This window comes from Pinus tabuliformis, chromosome 5_1, assembly GCF_031772625.1.
Source record: "Pinus tabuliformis cultivar Carrire ecotype Pingquan chromosome 5_1, CPIR1, whole genome shotgun sequence".
NCBI lineage: Eukaryota > Viridiplantae > Streptophyta > Pinopsida > Pinales > Pinaceae > Pinus > Pinus tabuliformis.
This window is the reverse complement of record NC_142305.1, coordinates 733,609,567-733,630,063: the sequence shown is the minus strand read 5'-3', so window position 1 is coordinate 733,630,063 and position 20,497 is coordinate 733,609,567.

Genomic DNA, 20,497 nt, shown 5'->3' with positions numbered 1-20,497 from the left:
AATCCATTGTCATATCCATTGAGCATCCCCCTCGGCGCCGCGCGCGCCCCCCCCCCCCCCCCCAAAGTTATTCTTTTGATGCTTTTGTCTATCTTCCTCTCCATTAAGACATTAATAGGGTTATCATTGATGACATTGATTGACAATTGATAATCGAAAATGGGTCTACATATGTACCATATGAATTTATTGATGATCTAGATGGGGGAGATTAGACTTGGGGACATTTTAGAGATGGTGTTGATTTTATCAAATTTGGGCCATCAACTTCTGGTGCATTTTTGGTGTTGTAAATTTCTATTACCATTGCATGTGTGCAAGGACTCCAATAACCATTATGGTCATTGCAACATGGTAGTCGCAAAAAAGAAAAATGTTGGAAATTACATCTAGAGTTGAATTTGAAGACCCATACGCAAGGGTAATCCAAGAAGAAGAATCTTCTAATGGAATTAGGAAGGGAGATAAAAACCAACTTATTTGTGGATGAAAAGATAACATGTACAATGGTGTTGAAGGAGGTGAACTTGAATAACCACCATCACAAGGAGGAGAAGGATATTAATGCTATTCCATCTCAAGATTTACATTTAAGTAAAATAAGGTAGATGATTTGCTCGGTTTTTGTTCGGAGCTAAGCCTCATTGCAAAAGACTTGGTAAGTAGTCTTAAATTATAATTTAGAAATGCATGATTTCCCTTATCCATACCCTTTTGGTTGGGTGATTAAGGTTGTAGAGTGAAAAGTTACCAAGCAATGTAAGCTTAAATTTACTTGTTATACACACTTTATTGTTGAATATAGTTTGGTAGGCCCTATATTTATATGTGGGATGCTATCTTTTTGAGAAGGGCTAGCCAATAATATCAAACAATGATGGTAACATTTGTCATTAATGTACACAAGGGGATGTCTAAAATCTTTTCGATTGTTTAGCTCAACCAGTAAGTATGTACTTCTTTTCTTGAGACAAAACCAAAAGGACATCAATTCCAAAGGTGTATAGGTATCTTTTGAAGGATGTACAAAAGAACATAAGTGCCTATTGCAAGAGATTTTGTATCATATGGAGAAGTTTTCCATGATCCTAATCGAATGCCATCTAAGAGCGAAGTGGAGCACGAGATATAGTTAATGCTAAAATCTCCTTAACCAAATATAAGAATGTACAAATAGTTAATATTAGGTTCATATGAAGTGAAGAATTGGTTGTAGGAATTGTAGGTGCAAGGAGGCATGAGGTGAAGTACCTCACCATGCGATTCCTTTGTTCTTTTCATATTGAAGGAGGAGGATGAGACTTGAAGAGTGTCATTGTTGTATAGGGGGCATGTGATTGGTAGCAGTGAGTTGAAAACAGTGAAATTTTTAGGGGTTTGTTACACATCATATTATATGGGGGTTCCATATACAATTTTTAGTCACATTGTTGGAGTTCACTATTAGTACAATGAAGCTTTTGATTGATTAGTGGTACAAACTCTCTTTAATTGCTTGGAAATGTTAATTCTTGGTTAAGTTAGTGTTTTGGGTTGGATAGGACTCACATCTCCTTGCTGGGTGATCATGCTTGATGGGTTATGGTTGGTGTTTCCCTCACATTTGCATGCCTGTGATTGATGGATTACCCCTTTGGTATAGATTTGATGGTTATGCTGACTCATCATGGTGTTGTTTTAGTATATGTGTGCTCATTTGGAGTGTGATACATCTTATTCATGCATGATGGTTATAATGCCCCCAGGGGGTTAGGCGTTGATGATGTGAGTTAGTTACATCACATTCTTCATGAAGCATCATAATGAGTATGTATGATGGTGATGTTGTGTTATTAATGTCACTAGAAGGTGAATGTTTGATTGAGTTGGTTGGATTTTCTTGTGTGAATAACATTGTAATATTAGACATTGCATTGGGGGGGGGGATGCTGTGCATTTGATGATGTTAATACCCTTGTTGATATGTTATTTAATAAGGTGTTTTTTTGTTCTTTTTCTTTAAATTATTTACTTAATTTGGAGGTGGGGGAGGGGTTACATGTTTTCATTGTGATCTAGCATTTTCTAAGGCTTAATGTTGTAATTTGATATAATAATCTCTTCTTTTTGGTGTGCCCTAGGTTCATGCCTACACAGATCTTGTAATTTATTGTTATCTTGGTACAATGGTGTGGGGTTTTGGTAATAGGACAACGTTATTTTTGCATGGTACAACACTTTAAGGGCTCACACTTGTTCTTTGACACAAATGTTGAGGTATATTGCATTATATTGTTATTGTTTTTAGAGCATTGTTTTACATTGGGAGGTGTGGTAGGAGGTAGTTACAAGGGTGACTTTGCCTTGGTGTTTATGTTTGGCATATGGTCAACTATCTCTTTTCTTTGTGGACTGTCCTCTTCTTTTTCATGTGTGTGAGGAAGTTGGCACAATTCTCTACGGTGCACCTATGAGCATTTAGTTGAGCATCAATTATTATATTGTTGTTGAAGCTATGAAGACCCTTTCTATTTTGAGATGTTTGACTAGATTTTATTTTGGGGCTTTCCACCCACTTGGTTCTCTAGAGCACTAATCTATGGAGTTAGTTGGAGTGCCCCAGCTTGGGATGCATATTGTGAAGTGGTTGCAAACTTGTTCATGCACATTGTGGACCACATTTGCTATTTGAGGAGGTTGTTGAGGAGCTCTCTTAGGGAGAATATTATGTTTTTATCTTCACTCACTCAACTTGGAGGGCACATTTGGTGATTTTGTGTAGGTGGATCTTGAGCACATTCTCCTATGTTAGATATATTTTATTCTGTTGTGCATGCATGCATCTTGGAGGGTGCACTTGATGTGAAAATTTTATCCTTTTAACTTAGTCAAGGGCTTATTTTTAGTTATTCACGTTCTCTCTTGGTGATATATTATATATTCTTCATATTTTTAGATGGGGTGAACTTTTTTGGAGAAGATAGAAGCCACATGATCCACTTGACATGGTCAACCGTGATGGGGATATGTGTAACTACTCCATTATTTTATTATTTCTTTAACATGTCATAGATTTACTTAGCAAATATTGTATCTTATTGAGGTAGATTAAGCTACCTTTATAAATTAGGATCTTTCTCTCTGTTACTTTGTTATTCGTGATTATGGATTTACACAAGTTGAGAAGTAATTGGCAGATTACATATTTCGAACTATCAAATTACTGAAGACTAATGAAGAAGTGAGGTATTAATCTATTTTGGTTATTTATGCTATGATATTCAATCGTTGTTAATAATTTTTAGAGGATTCTTGTTATCATACTTATGTGAATTCTTAATAATGAACTCATTCTTCATTTAGGAGCAAGCAATGGGAAGATGTTCCCCCCCTTGTTTATTTGCTGTTGTATTTCTGCAATAGTTTCCATCTTCTATGAATTCAACTTGGATATTTGGAAATTGGAGGTACATTTTAGCTATACAACAACACCTTCACATTAGGATTGATGTGTGGCACCCCTTGACCTCCAAGACTTGTTTCTAAAACACATTTCTAGCAATGACTTAAAATTCAACATATTTCGACAAACACTTGAGGTTCAATCACATCAATTAGCTCCTTTTACCTTAAGTACATACTTAGCTGATGAATGTATCAACTAGTACTTTCATGTATTAGATGGTTGATTGTGGCAATCTAGCCCTTTACACTGTATAGCTTATCAAAGTAATTGGTTGGAACAAGAGAGTTCTATCATTTTGTGCAATATTTCATTACTCAATTAACCCAATATGTTAGTAGAAACTAGTCTTATATCATCCCATTTCCTTGTTCCCCTCTTCCTCCTTTCCTCTCTTTTCCATAACCCTTTTCCTATTTGCATTTCCATTTCACATACTACCACAATATTTTGTTTTATCAAGGTTTACTCTTCATTTTCACCTTGAGCCTCCATTACATAACCTTGATAATCTTACCTTAGGGAAGTCCACCTTCTGTTTTAGAAGAGCCAACCTGAAGTGTACGGAAGAGTTATTGAGGTGATAGTGGGCATTCATCCTAAGCTTATCACTTTGACACTGTTACCCAACACGAGTGGGTGACCCCATAGGATAAATTTTCTCCTAAAATTGTCTTCAGCCGACAACCAACAACCCCTGACAACCACTAGTGCAGCCGATATTGTTCTGGATGTCTTTGCTCCCTGAGGCAGTCATATGTCCTCTAGCCCATCTGTCGAGATCGTATGTTTGAAGGTGGGCCATCCAATCCTAAATGTATGATTCTTCAATATGCAATCGAGTGCTTATGCTTGCTTTTCTTGGGCACACTTGGGTATAGATTATTAGGTGACTTGGAAGGAGGAAGGGTTTTGATTGTAGTCTTGTTCCCTTACCTTAATTGGAGGGTTAATCCTCAACCCTCGTCCCGTGGGATCCCCCATATTGGCTTATAACATAGGATGGGCACTACTTGGGAAACCTCGATTTTGGTAGTGTGGTTCCGTTTCGCCGTCCCACATTTTTCATTCCCTTCTGGACATTACATGCCCTGTTTAATCCAGTGTTTTACGACTCCGACTCCGACTCCGACTCGGCCGAGGATCGACTCCGACTCCGACTCCGACTCGGTAATGACTCGGCCGGCTCGATTTCAATGACTCGGTCGTTGTAAAAAATACATTAAATATTTATTTTTTTTATAAAAAAACATAATTTTAAAGATTTTCATTCATGTTTCCAAACACACAGCATTATAATATAGATGGAGAGCTGAGAGATTTAACTTTACCAAAAATCCATTATCATTGAGAGAAAGCTCTAAGGTTTCAGAGGCTGTCTTTGGTGAGCTTCTTCCTGTGACAGATGAATACGGTTATAATGGATTTGAGGACTTTGATAAGTACTTAAAATCTTTAATGAAAGGGCAGGATAATTCAAATAGCTCAATATCACTACCTGCTGTTGATGAAATATTTGATGCATTAGGACCTGTTTCTAGGAATGGACAAGATCATGTTATCTGGGATGATATGTTTATGCCATTGGGAGATGGAAGCAGTGCAAATTTTTCCTCTTATTCGTTTGGAGTTTCTGCTGGCACAGCAAACCCCTCTGATCCGTCCATAGATAGGAGCCTCCAGGGAGGGATTTTTTCTGAGAGGAAGTCTGAACATCTTTTAGATGCTGTAGTAGGCTAGTAGCTAACATACGTGCACCACTAAATCAGAGCACAGATGACAATATGTCAACTGAGCATACAGTCTCAAAATTAAGCAGTGCACCTTCTCTATACAGTGCCTCAGTTAAGGCTGATTCTTGTTCAACTGGACCATTGATTGGTTGCGAGCAAAAGCAATCTGAGTTTGTAGGCCATTCCCAGACTGGAGATGATGCTGATATAAAAAAATTGCAAAACTCTTTAACAGATGAATACCAGCGAGAAAGAGTTGTAAAAAGATCACTGCATGATTGTTCTTTAAAGTTTCAGCCAAGTTCCTGGGCTGAAGATTGTCATAGTGCAAAGTGCGAAAATATGGGGCTTGCTCATACAAAGAAGTCAGATGAGCCAGTCAAAGTGAATAGGAAAAGAGCCAAACCTGGTGAGACCGTGAGAGTACCAGACCAAGGCCTAAGGATAGACAGCAGATTCAAGATCGAGTTAGAGAGCTGAGAGATTTAACTTTACCAAAAATCACAAAAAAAAGTGAATTTTTTTTAACTGTTTTGCTGCCCAGCCGTCTTTCATTGACTCGGCCTGGTCAATACGGACCCGGCCTGGTTGACCGAGTCAACTATGACTCGGTCAACCGAGCCGGGTTGCTGGCCTGGTCACAAAATTTTTTTATGGCTCGGTATGACTCGGCCGTTTCCGAGTTGAGCCGGCCTGGTTGTAAAACAATGGTTTAATCATCTTCCCTCTGGGTCCACGTGGCTCTTGTACCCCCTCCCCTTGTCCACATGTCAGGATTGGGCCTGGAATGATGCCACAAAGGTTGATGCAGCCTAAAAAAAGATAAAAGTATAGTATGGCCACATACAAAAGGAAATAATACCACAAAATGCAAAAGATAGTTGGGACAATAAAATTTGGCACGTGGGCAAAAGCCAAGCATGAGCTCTACCCCTCATCATTATGGCCACCTAGGCCCCCTATGAGTGCCCCCTGCATCATTAAGGGACCCATGTATGTCCCAACCCTTGGTGGGGGATGAACTGCCTCACCTTAAGGGGGTAATAACAACTATATCATGCACATCATGCTCTCATCCCTTGGAGTTCCAAGTAGTAAAATAAAAAAAATCAATAAAAGGCATAAGGCAAATGAAGAAGGATGGAAGGACTAAGGCCGGGGTAACTCATGTACCATGATTGCTCCCTCCTACATTCATACACCCAAATATGTGGACATCCTCATCATTACCATCCTTGAGCCCATGGCATTTGACCTTGAGACCCCTGTGTCCCCATCCACCTCATCATTATCCACATGACACCTACCACTTGAAGGATGTACCTTGGACATGTCTTTCCCTTTAGGGGTTGGGAACACCTAATAGGGTTGTTTATTAGCCACTCCTACCTAGGGAGGTAACACCATTACATGCTCAAAGCCCCAAATTTGGAAGGGAAACCCATTATGAAGTCTCATTTGTGCCCTTGACTAACAAGCTTGGTTCACTTAGATGCACTAATGAATTATTGTACTTGAAGGTGAGGAGACACATTGGATCTTATGCGTAATTGGCAGGTGGTTTCATCATGGGTTGGGCGACTTAACTGGGGCCCAAGACCATGAGAGGATCATATTGGCACTTGTAGGGGTTTCATTGATAGCCGTGGGACTCCCTAATGTGATATAGCATAATCTCATCTTATGGGTACCCTCAACACCTTTAGCAACTTATTCATTGCCCCACATTATATGTAAGATGATGCACTTGGACTAGTAGTGCCCCCGACCAACTTAGCAGTATATATAGGGTTTAGCAGCTGATCCGAGGCATAGAGGAAGTTTGTCTCATCCTTGAGACATGGGAGGGAAAACACCATCTTTAGTGCCATCATTTGGAGCAGTCCACAGGCTTATCTTTCACAGGGGACCCATGAGACCAATACTTGTGCCCCAGAGCCACTTTGGAGAACCGGATGATGATTTACAAGAAATCAATTGCCAACATTTTTTCCATCATTCATGGAGCCCTCTTGCTCAAATCAATTGCCAACATTTTTTCCATCATTCATGGAGCCCTCTTGCTCATTATGGCACCTTGATTATTCAACTCGACCTCCCAACGAGCTTTCTACATCACAATTTCATCATTTCAACTCATTTATTGATGACTTTATCATCACTTAATTAGCTACTTGGTGGGCTTGTCACCAAGATTTGTTATTTGCACATTATTTTATAATTGTCGGGGCTATTAGGCTAATTTGAATTAGGAAAAGGATCATATAAATTGAGATGACTCTCATTGTGAGAGATCATCGTCATCATCACTTGGATTCTTCTCTTGTAAAAGAATTCACACTTTTTCTTTGGAAGCTATTGGAGTATCTTGAATGCACTATGATATTTGGAGGTGATTTTTTATCATGTCTTAGAGCTACTTCTTGAATATGGATGGATATTTTGCATGATTATCTTGTAATTTATTTTGTAGATGAAATCTTTCGCTTGACAATGTCTACTGTATGTTGTTGCTGCAACTAATGTAAATGCTTTTGTGCCCTAATTTTGTTGAAGAATTTTTTGGAAGCTATTTGGTTGGCTCTTGCATATTTTACTCATGATATAACATGCAATGAATGTTCCTAGTGATGGAATGCTATTTTTCTTCATGAAACTCCATATTCTAATAGTAGGTAATTGTTGAAGGTTGGTAGCTAGGGCATCGAATTTTGACGTCCTTGAGGAAAAATTTGTCCATTCTAACGTATCTAGGACTCCATAGTCTAAAGGACTAGGCACTGGTCCAAGAGGTTTGGTGATCAACTTCTAAAAGTGGGGCCAAAATCCAGGGCTTGGAGCAAAATTTTAGGGAGGTGAGTTTTCAGCAAATTGAGTGTCCACACATCAAGCTTAGGGTTTAGGCTACCTATGCTCCAAGGTTGGTGGTATCCACCTGTGTTTCATCCATAAAATCTCTTGCCCTAGGTGTCACTACAATAGGGTAAACCTAGGTCTTTCTCTCTCACCTTGGGTTCTTCTTTGAGGGTTGTATGAGCTTAGTATTCACTGGAATAAATCATAAGAAGACTTGTCTCCTCCCTTTCCTTGACCTAGTAAGTACCTTGGAAGTATTTCTTCCCACGATTATTCATAAAACCCTAGGTCTAGCACAAGCCTTTTATAGGTCTCTCAAAGGAAGTAGAGAGCATTTGGAAGTATTGAAATCATCACATATAGCTTCTTTGAGAGGTCCTACCTCATCTCCTAGAATTTTGACCTTACGAATTGTTAATTTTTCTTAGGACTTTTTTGTTTTTAACTTTTAACAATTGCATTACATCTTTTACACATAGAATTCACCCCATAGTATTATAACATGATAACAATAATAATAATTGTATAGAAAGAACAAGAAGTATGAATATTACTCTGGATACTCCGAGATTCAACCTAAAAGAAATGAACCACAGATGCCTGAATTCCAAAAAGAACAATAACATTAATACTCCAACGGAACATAAAGAAACAAAGGAATAAAAGCATGCAAACATAAAGACACCAGGATTGGTCAAAGACCAGGTCAAAACCCCATAAAGGGGAAAACCCAAAATTCAATTCTTCGCCTCCTATATAATATTCACCAATTCTTCAATTGAGATACAAAGTACAATACCATAAGACATAATCCTTCACATCAGGTTACCTAAACAGATCTTGTTCACAACTTCGTTTGTGAACAAGATTCAAATACTAATATTGATAATAGCAAATACGTTGTAGTCATGAAGTAGGGTTACTGCAACATCACTCTATCAGAATCAAATTTTCTCTTCAAGGTTACATATGACAAGGGCTCTACATATATACGCAAGATGGTGCCATACCGATATGTCAATACCAATACTGTTTTTCCGTACTACTATTGTTCGGTGATGCCATACAAATGTACAATGCCAATACTCTTTATGAAGCCATACATATACTGTTGAATGGTGATGCCGATTGAGCCATACATATACTGTTGAATGGTGATGCCGATTGAGCCATACATACTGTAATGCCATACCAACTGATTTATCATGGGTCACCTTGGGTCATACCAATCGATGTTCGAGACCAACAATTACACCAATGTCGACATCAACATAATAGTGCTAGACTAATCTATAAAACAGGGCCGAGACCCGTCTATATAAATGATAGTCAAAACCAATTCATATACACTTGTGATGATGCTATACATATACAATGAAGATCCAAATGTTCATGCCATTTATAGCGAATGAAAAAAACAGTGTAGCGTAGAGGAAATGAGACATACATAATGTATAGACTAGACCCATTACAAAGGAGCTGAGACCACTGGTCATCGATGCAGAATTTATTTCAGAGATGCGAGAGCGAAATCATATGCAAGAGTGGAAGTGAGATTAGACATTAAAGTATTGCTATACCAGGAGCGAGAGCGCATTCAGTGTTGTGAGTCCATAGGATCATGCTAATACAATGAATCTATAACGCCTTACAAAATAAACCGATGCCACTCGAACATTGTGCCAAACTTCGATGCCACAGACGCTAAAGTAATTCGATGTCGTAGAGGTTGTCAAGTATCTAATGCATAGGATGCCAGATATATATATATATATATATATATATATATATATATATAGCACAAACCAACCATATCGCAAAGGAGGCATACATATATCGCAGAGACACAAAGATGCCAATCATATTGTAGAGACCGACCATAAATTGTCATTAGGGTTACAATTCACTGTACTATTTAACATTGATCCACACATTTTAGCGTCCCATATAGAGATGCGAGATCATATCCATTACAATGAATCTATACCAAGAGCAGGAGTGTTGAGCCATAGCGCAAGACTTGTAGACATAATACAAGAGTACAATAGAGACTTAGATGAGAGAAAAGACCTGTGTATCCCATTCAAAAAACTCAGAAAGATCTGTGTCTCTATAGGCGTATTTGGAGATCAATTCAATGTAATATTTATAGATGTTTGAAAATTCGAATAGGTTCCTCTTTGTGGAAGGCCGATATTAATTTTTTCAGGGAAAGTTTCAAATTCTCAAATATATTTTTCCCTTGTAAATTTTATTTTCCCAATTAATTCTTTGACCTTCATTAAATATTATTTCTTTTTGTCTCTCTGGGGCAATATGGCTTTGCTATATGGGAATTTGTCCCATATTCGCCCAATTTTCAACACTCCCTCTCATCTAGGGAGGAATTTCCATGATCATCACAAATATCGTTTTAGATGTCTCATCATTGTGCATCATCGTGTATCACGAGAGTACATATCTCAATCATAAGGAAGACATATAGTTGAATCATCTATAAGGCCCATCTCATGTCGTCTCATAGAAGAAGAGGAATCTATAACCAGTGGTAGGGGAGATCAATTCTCAAACCCTACTAGTCTCGAAGACATATCTCATTGCTATAACAATGTTACTTTCATTGCATCTCGTCCTTGGATTATTAGTTGGACAATCTCGATCCAATAGAAGAAGAAGAAGAATCATCATAGGGGAGTCCATCTCACCCCACGTCATCATCATAGGGGAGCATCTGACTTCCACCCTATATGCAATAATCAATACGGTCATTTGAAGGAGAATCATTATCGTCATCATGTCGTATCTCATCTTGACCCATCTTTGCTTGTTTTCATTTGATAAACAATCTCGAATATGAAGAGGAATGTGACATCGTAGGGGAGCTCAGCTCAACCCACAACATCGTCAGAGAGCTTAGCTCAATTCAGAACAACATCACGGAGCCTTGCAGAACCTAGAACCATATCGAGGAGCCTATGCTACCACCCTGAATCCAATGACAATGAGGAAGGTATTATGGGACACTCTCACCTCATGTCTGTGACAATGGGGAAGGTCCTTTGGGACACTGTCACCCCAAGTCATCTCATAAAGGGGAGCATCCGACTACCACCCTGTATTGAGCAATAAGCGAGATACCACTTACCAAGCAGGGATGACAACCATCCCATTATGCAATCAATGGGTGGGATACCACTTGCTATACGAGGTAAGGATCACAACCATCCTATTTCTTGCCGGTCTTCCCAACAATGACCTTTAAGATTCATGTTGTAGAACACCTGCATCATAATCTGAGCTTGGGTGAGATGCCCGACTTACCAAAGGTAAGGATCACACACCCCAAGCGTACTCAGCCCGTTGGCCAGACGGGGAGGGACAATCCCAACAAGCCCGACTTGTGGGTATGATGACAAATGGGGGTATACAATGCTAGACCAAGATAGGGGGAGATACCTGAATTGTCAAAATGGACAAGGATCAGGCACACCATATGGGTGACAATAGGGGAGATACCCGACCTACTGCAAGAGTAGGGATCACAGACACCTATTGTCCTAGGGGGAAGAGCTAGCTCAGTGTCCTCGATTAGCTCGGACCCTTGCCTAGGAGGGTCACATCCATCAATCCATGTTGCTCTCTGAAGATCAGAAACATGTCAAAGTGCTTGTATCTAGTACTGGCTCAATAGTTCTCCGTTTTCTTGTTCATATTGGACATCAGATGTCAAAGCAAAATATTTGGCATAAAGTAAAGAGTACCATATTCATCCTTTCTCCCTTACGCAGAGAGGCAACAACCACAAGCTTATGGTTGTCTCATACAATAGCATTCTCTCAATTCTTGAAGATGTCTTAGTCCTAGTTGCGACCAGACTCTATCTAACTTAGAGTACATACAAGGTTTCATAAATGCAATGATAGTAGTCCATTAACACAATCCAGCATGTCATAAAAGTGTTTTTATACAAGAAGTGGATCATGATACTTCATCAGGTAAACTAGTCCTGTCAGCGAAGAAATGTTAGCTCATAAAAGTCAATAATCAAAGGCATACTTTCAATAACATCAGATGTTCATTGTTTCATTTTGAGATCATGTGACTTCTAATCAAGGGTTTCTCCCTCTGAACGAGAAGCCTCTTCAATTGTCATCAACCACAACATCAACCTATCTCTCATATTACTGTCATGCATCATCAAAATGGTCAGATCACAAAGTGAATCGATATTAGGTTCTCATACATATATACATCATGGTCATGACAAGTCATCATCGACGACTTTCAAATCATATATGAACATGTCATTAAACATTCAATATCACTTCTTTATCACATTATACCCTATCATCAAGTTAGGGTGTCCATTTGTCACATTGTCAAATTAGTTAGGACATCATAGCAGTTAAGGCCTTATCTGGATCAACAAGAAAATGGTCAGTAGATCAATCTTACAATCACACTATTGCCATCAAGGTCACCATATTCATCATTGACAACAATGTCAAGTACCAGTCATCAATTCAGTATCTAGCTTGCTTTATAAAATCAAAAAATCCATAATGGTCACATGACAGTTATTCAAATGTGAGATACTTGCCAAATATTGTTACTATAAGGTGCACCAATATATCACGTGTACCAGAGATCATACTTACTTTCATATGCATGTGCATGCGTTACACATTAGTACTATATGGATCAATACCCCAAATATTTACTTTCCATCAGAACACTCTAACAATACACTGTACTTACCTTGTAATATTCATATACCTTTATCAACTTATAACACTTGTTTACCATTGGTTGTTGTACCATTAGCATACTGTAGGTACATGCTCTAGCTTTCCCTTCCTGCACCAACTTCTTTCAACATTAACTTTTCTTTTCCTATACCATTAACATTTAGATGATCCTCATGAGGGATTTGCTTATCATATCTTAAATAGGAGGTTAGAAGTACTCAAACATTTATGTAGGAAGGATCAAAACAATAAATCTAAATAAGAGTGGCGCCATAAAGAAACACCATAAGTCTAGAAGGTACTTATCTTTAACGAGATTTGGAGGAAGTGATCAAATCCCTCTAGATTCTTTCTCCCTTTTAGCCAAGAGGCATTATTGTCTATTGATCATATATAAAGAGGCCTCCTTATGAATATCACCTGTATTTTTTTATATACTTTCGTTAGCAACCTCGTTCAGTCATCAATGTATACTAGATCTTCAACATACCCTTCTCCTAGGGTTTCTCATAGATCATGTAATCTATTAGGAACTTGAATGGCATCTTATATATCATGAATAATTTTAAAATCTAAATCATACCAAACCTTAAACCTTATCATATCCAGGCCCTCATTTCAAGACCTTAAACCTTATCATATCCAGGCCCTCATTTCAAGCATGCTTCAGGGGTTTCTGGCAAACCCTAACCTTATAATATTCATCAAACCCTAACTCCTCTTATTAGAACAAGAGGTTGCCTATGGTTTCCTTCAAACCCTAGCATTCTTTTTAGGTCTTCACCATCTTCTTGCTATTATCAACAATGTCTTCCCAGGGGTGATATCCATGATTTTTCTTTAGCCCAATTCTGATTCCATGTTAATTTTTCTTAGGGCTGTTTTGTTCTTTGCTTTTGACAATTGCATTACATCTTTTACACAAAATTCACCCCATAGTATTGTAACATCATAACAACAATAACAATTGTGTAGAAAGAACATCAACATCAATACTAAAGTGGAACATAAAGAAACACAGGAAGAAAAGAATGCACACATAAAGACATCAGGATTGGTCGGAGACCACCCCACAGAGGGGGAAACCCAAAATTCAATTCTTCTTCTTCTATTAGATATTCATTTATTGTTTAGCTGAGATACAAATTACAATACCATAAGACATAATCCTTCACATTAGGCTACCTAAATAGATCTTGTTCACAACTTTGTTTGTGAACAAGATTCAAATACTAATATTGATAATAGCAAAAACACTGTCGTCATGAAGTGGTGTTACTACAACATCATTGTATCAGAATCAATGTTTCTCTTTAGGGTTACAGATGACAAGGGCTCTACATATTTGCATAAGATGGTGTCGTACCAATATGTCAATACCAATACTGTTTTTCCATACTACTGTTGTTCTGTGATGCCATACAAATATTGCAATGCCAATATTGTATATGAAGCCATACATATACTTCAATGCTGTACATACTGTAATTCCATAACAATCGATGTAACGTAGGGCACCTTGGGTCATACCAACCAATGTCTGAGACAAACAAGTACGCCAGTGCCGACATCAATATAAGAGTGCCAAACTAATCTATAAGACAGGGCTAAGACCAATCTATATAAATGAGAGTCGAAACGAATTTATATACACCTGTGATGATGCTATGCATATACAATGAAGATCCAAATGTTCATGCCATTTATAGCGACGAAAAAGATGTAGCGCAGAGGAACTGAGATGTACATAACATACAAACCAAGCCCATTACCGAGGAGCCAAGACCACTGTTCATTACCGAGATGCAAGACTCATACAAGATAAACTCACTAGCATATCACAAAGGAGCCATACATATATTGCAGAGACACAAAGATGCCAATCTTATTGTAGAGACTGACCATAAATTGTAATTAGGGTTACAATTAATTGCATTGTTTACACATCGTGCCACATAGAGATGCGAGATGATATCTATTACAATGAATCTATACCAAGAGCAGGAGTTTTGAACCATAACGCGAAACTTGTAGACATAATACAAGAGTATAATAGAGCCTTAGACAAGAGAGAAGACTTGTAAACTCAGAAATATCTGTGTCTCTCTAGGTGTATTTGGAGACCAATTCAATGCAATATTTATAGATATTTGATGATTCAAATAGGTGCCTGTTGTGGGAGGCCAATATTAATTTTTGGAAGGAAAGTTTCAAATTCGCAAATATATTTTTTCCCTCTTAAATTTTATTTTCCCAATTAATATTTTTACTTCATTAAATATTATTTCTTTTTGTCTCATTGGGGCAACAGGGCTTGCTATATGGGAATTCGTCCCATAACTGCCCAATTTTCAAAAGAAACACCAATTACCATCATCATATCTAAACCCTAGGTCTTATCTCTTCATCTTAAAGCTTTTATTGGAGAGCATTTAGCTTTTTTTAAGCATGAAACCATTATTGTGACTCTCATTGAATGGGCTTTTTGGAATCACTTCACACTTAAATTATTGATTTATTCATCCTAAGTAATTCCCTTCCTATCGGGACTCCCCCATCAGTGAAAGTCCGTAAAAAGCATGGGATCTTGACTAAGGTGACAGTGGGTCATTGTCTCGTTGTTGTCACTTTGTCTAATAGTTGTCCCTTAGGTTTCCCTTAGATTGTGTGGTAATAGGCCTCTAGGATTTTACACTTTTATGGGTGCTAGATTTTGTTGTAATTGCGCTAATTTTTGCTCGTGGGCTAATCTTTCATGTGTTTTCTCCAAAAAATTTCACCAATTTTCACTTTTTCTAAAGTGATTCTTCAAAATTCTATACAATAAAAGTATTTTACTCCGAAAATCATCCCAGCAGCAATAACCCAGCAGCCATAGTCGAGTAGAGATAGCTTGCCTACCCTTACCAATAGCACGTACCAATTACGGACTAAACTTCAAGGAATGAGACCGGAAACTTCATATGCAAAATTTGTCATCAAGCATCCATGAAGGAAACTAGTTTGCCTTCCTTTACCTTAAGTCTCCTACTTTGGGAAATCGCTAGGTTAGAGTGAGAGGCTATCCTTTTGTCTTTCTCACTCCATCCAAGGTCTTAAGCTATTGACATGCCCCTTGTCTGACTCTATAGGCATATAAATTCATTAATGCCCATAGGCACTGGTCCTCCATTCTCCATCACTTTTACACTTTTTTGTAAATCATTAAAATTCAAAGTGGCATGTTGTTGGAAATCAATTTTAGCATCTCCAAGGCCTATCTTGAGCCATCGGTTCTTTGACCTAACTACTTCATTTCACTCAGAGCCACACTTTATTGAAGACTATTATGGGGTGTAAAATTAGTAAGATCCTTAGAGAGGCATTTGGCTAGGATCCCTTAGTCATCTAACCTCCAAGTCTTGTTGGGAAAGCCTCTGTTGTGGGGATAACATTTGCTGACATAACGATAGGGGAATTTGCTATTGAGGTGATAATGGTGGTGGATCCCATTGTTGTTGGGGATCTAGGGGAGGCCTAGCATGAGGGTGCTAATTTTTGCAATAATAAGGCTCAATTAGATATGAACTTGTGAGCTAGGGCCTCCCTATTGGTAACATGCCTTTGGAGATATTTTAGTTGATTGAGCTGAACCTTGTCATTGAATGCTTCGAAAAAAATTATGTATGATCAATGGTATTAGAACATCATCCAAGTCAAGCTTGGGTCTTGTAGTCATAACTTGTGGAGGTGGATCCCATATGTGCACCTCACGTGTTTCTTGATGGGTCTAAACTTTAATGATCTCCGCACTAGCTTTTTTGTTGGAACAACAACGATTTTGAACTTGGATGGGTAGGGGAAGGGTCCTCTACCTTACCTATCACACTAGATGCTCATGTGCACTCATTGTAACATATATATCATTGTGCTATGAATTATCAACAAGAATTTTGTTGAATATTTTATATCTAAATATTGAAGGATGTTTGATATAATTACAAGGGCCAATCGAATTATGTATAAATAGACATGAGAGTGCCAAACTATGAAAGGGTGTGCCTTTCTAGATTAGGTTGTTTCTCTATAAATGATAATTCTATTTATTAAGGATTGGCTTTTATTATATTTTAATGATCATAACATGTCTTCCCTTTTCAATTGTGCATTTTCCCTCAAAGCATTCTCAAACGGAGATGGTATGATTGATTTCATATTCGTGGAACACCTTGGTGCTTAATACTTATGTGTTTGGTTGTGGAGGGTTGTCCTAGTTCTTGATTTGGTTTTGAACGTTAACAAGGTTCAATTGTAGCATGGGCATACTGCTTTGAAGTTCCTCTATATTTGGTTTCCTAGATGCCATTGATGTGTATGTTGGGATTTTCTTGTGATTTGGATGGGATCACTATGTAACTTGTCATCCATCTTGATGCTTTCAGAGTTGATTTTTTTTGAAGAAATCAACTAGTGAAACACGAATCTGTGATCACTTGCGATTAATCGCGAGTCTGACTTGGCTCAACCCTCAAATGATCCGACTGAACTTTGGCTGAGTCAAACTCTAATAGTATTCTCACTGCTTATAAGTTCATAGATGTTGCGGCCCTCAATGTATATGCTGAAGTCCAAGAAGGCTGAGGGTTTATTCAACGTCAGGTTTCATTATTCATAGACACCAGTTTATTGATATTCGGCATTATAAACTTTATAATATAAAGACATCACTTTAATGTTCAAACTTTATAGTTTAATTTAATTCATAATCTAATTAAACTTTCTAATTTAATTAAAGTTATAAATTAAATTTTAAACTTATAATTTATAATTTAATTAAATTAATTTAATATAATATAATTAAACTTTATAATTTAATTAAGCTTTAAAGTTCAAACTTTAATTTAATTATATTGTATTATGTTAATTAAACTTTGAAGTGATATTTTGGACATCTATTGATATTATGCATTGTTTGGACATGGCATTTTTTTGGTTAGTCTTGTTAGTGTCGGTCTTGAGCCCTCCATCGGTGATCAAAAGCTCTTTGCATTTTGCATAAGTAGGTGTCTCATCAGTGTCAGTCTTGCATCCCATTAGGCATGCCATAACACTGATGGAGGAGCTGGTCTTTTGTTCCCTTCTTGGTTTTGCTGGAGCAGGTCATGTCATTTAATGAGCTTGTGTTATACTTGTTTATTTTGGTCCTGAGATCCCAAGTCTTAGGTCTAGGGTTTTAAGTCAAAAATCACTGCAAGGTCATGAGTCAAAGGTTCATGTGCCCAGCAAACCAGAAGGAAGCATGTACATATGTTTCATTAATATTTTTCATCAGTTGCAGCTCATTTATACCTTGGTTTTAAAAACTCTGTTTTTAAACCCAAGGTCATGTGAAATTTGCAAAAATAAAGAAAATTTTCAAAATTCTCCAAAATGCCAGCAATAACCCTGGTCTCCTCACTAGCATCCCTCAGATGGCTAACCTGCAAAAAGAACGGAGTTAAAACATTCAAAGGGCCAAAATCAGGACAAAATGAACTCAAAAACAGTGTTAAAATGAATGCCAAAGCAAAAACATTACAAAGTGGGTTTGGTAAGTTAATTTTTTCAAATTTGGGCATATAAAGGCCAAATTTCCCTCTAAGGAGCCTCATTATGCATTTGAGAGCAAGCAAACACACTTGAGAGGTCGAAGAAGGCGATTTGCAGCAAAATTGGGTATTTGCCTGGTGCGCGACCACTCAGGCAGGGTGCGCGACCACTTGGGTGGGGCGCGACCACTCAGCGCAATTTTTGCTGTGTAAATTTACAAGGGCGCGACCACTCAGCAGGGGCGCGACCACTCAGCACGGGGGCGCGACCACTCAGGCCGATTTGCCCAGGAACCTCCAAAATCGACCCAAACTCTCTCTCATTCACTCAATCGGTCGAGGTAGGGTCTCTTTATACATTTGAAAGCTAGAGATATGAATTCATGGGCTTGATATGTATGTTATCACAGAAAAAATGCATGGAGAAAGGATAGGAATGATTGTTTGTGTTGTAGGCATTATGCTAGGGTTATGTTTGTTTTTCAAGGTTTATAATTCCTTTTTCCCTCCTTGGTTTCCCATTTTGGTTCACAAATGTCAGTGTGTCTCTCTCTTTTATCTCATTTGCAAACTATACTAAAAATCCCATCCCAAAGTTCCTAAAACCCTAACCCCTCCTCAAAACCCCAATGCCTATCTATCCTTCCCAAACCCTAATGCCTATATACCCTACTCAAACCCTAAAGCATTATCACACAGCAGTTAATAAAACAAAAGATATATAAAAACACAACAAAGATAAAAAGAAATGTTATGAAAAAGAAAAGAGTATATATATATGGCAAATGCATGTGCATGTTCGCCACAAAAACAGAGTCAAGTATTACCATGCCATAGCCTAGCCACTACAAGAGCAAAAAGACATATTGTTGTGTAAAAACCAGAGGCAAGGATGCTGTGTAAACATTCATGCCAAAATCAACAATATACAGCTGTACATGATGCTCAAAATGGACAGTTTGCTGTGATAGGGTTTGCACAGGAACAATTGTTGCATCTCCCCAATTTTAAACTCTGTTTTCCCTACTTTTCCCTTCATTAAAATCCCAGTTCAATTGTTCTATTCCTTCCCTAAAAATCCCAGTGCAATTGAAATCCCTCTTCCCTTTTGTCAACATGTAACTAAAGCCCCTTTTTCCCTTATGACAAATGCAAACTAATGCTTTGTTTCCCCTTAGCATCAAAAGCACATAAACTTGAAAAAAATAGAGTATGCTTATAAAGTACAGTCAAAGACAAATTAAAGGAGCAGCGTGTTGATGCTAATGATTGATGCTACCCCATACCCCTATGATCATGCTGTCTTTTACCCCATGTTAAAAAAAAAATATATTGTCCTTTCCCTTGGTGATCATTACACATATTTTCCCTAATAAAGTATTTATTTGCAAATGATTTCCAAATGATAAGAGATGAGGAACATGTTTGATATTTTGTGAATCAGTCCTTTAAATTCCCTGTTTTTATATATTTCCCTTTCCTTATTAAAAGTCCCCCCCCTAACATTTCCTTCATGATTTTTTCCCCTTGAAAACAGCATACTTCTCAGCATTTTGCAGGCAGGGCAGCAATCAGTTGTGTTCTTTTTCTCCACCTTGCTCAATAACATCATGTCAACCACTGAAACTAATGAGCAAGGTGATGACCGGTCTTCTTCTTCGGAGTCTGAGGTACAGAGGCCTCGGAAGGGTGGCAAAGGTGGTCATCATAAGAGAGAAGAGCCCACTTCTCTAGCAGAGTTACAGGCTTGCCCTTTGGCAGTGACTTTTCCGGTACATGTCATGTCTTGAGTTTTGTGAGAGGCTGGCCCAGATTCAGCACCACAGGGAGTTGGCCCGATTATTTGTTTTGCACCTTCATGACGGGCAGGTCACTCTTGCAGGGGTGAATTTTGTGTTCTCTCCTGAGATGATTTCAGAGGCTACCGGGATACCCAATGTGGGTGAGGTGTGGTCAAAGCGCAAGATGCTGGACTATGTATATTTCGAGCCATATGTCAGGCCAGCATTCATGAGTCATTTGTCGGGGATCTTTCCTTTCAGGTTCCTCCGGGCGGAGTATGCTTCTATTATGCGGCTTATCATGCACTACTTCACATGCGAGGGGAGATTTTCTCGGGTCTTCTCTTATCACATTCGCTTGCTGATGCAC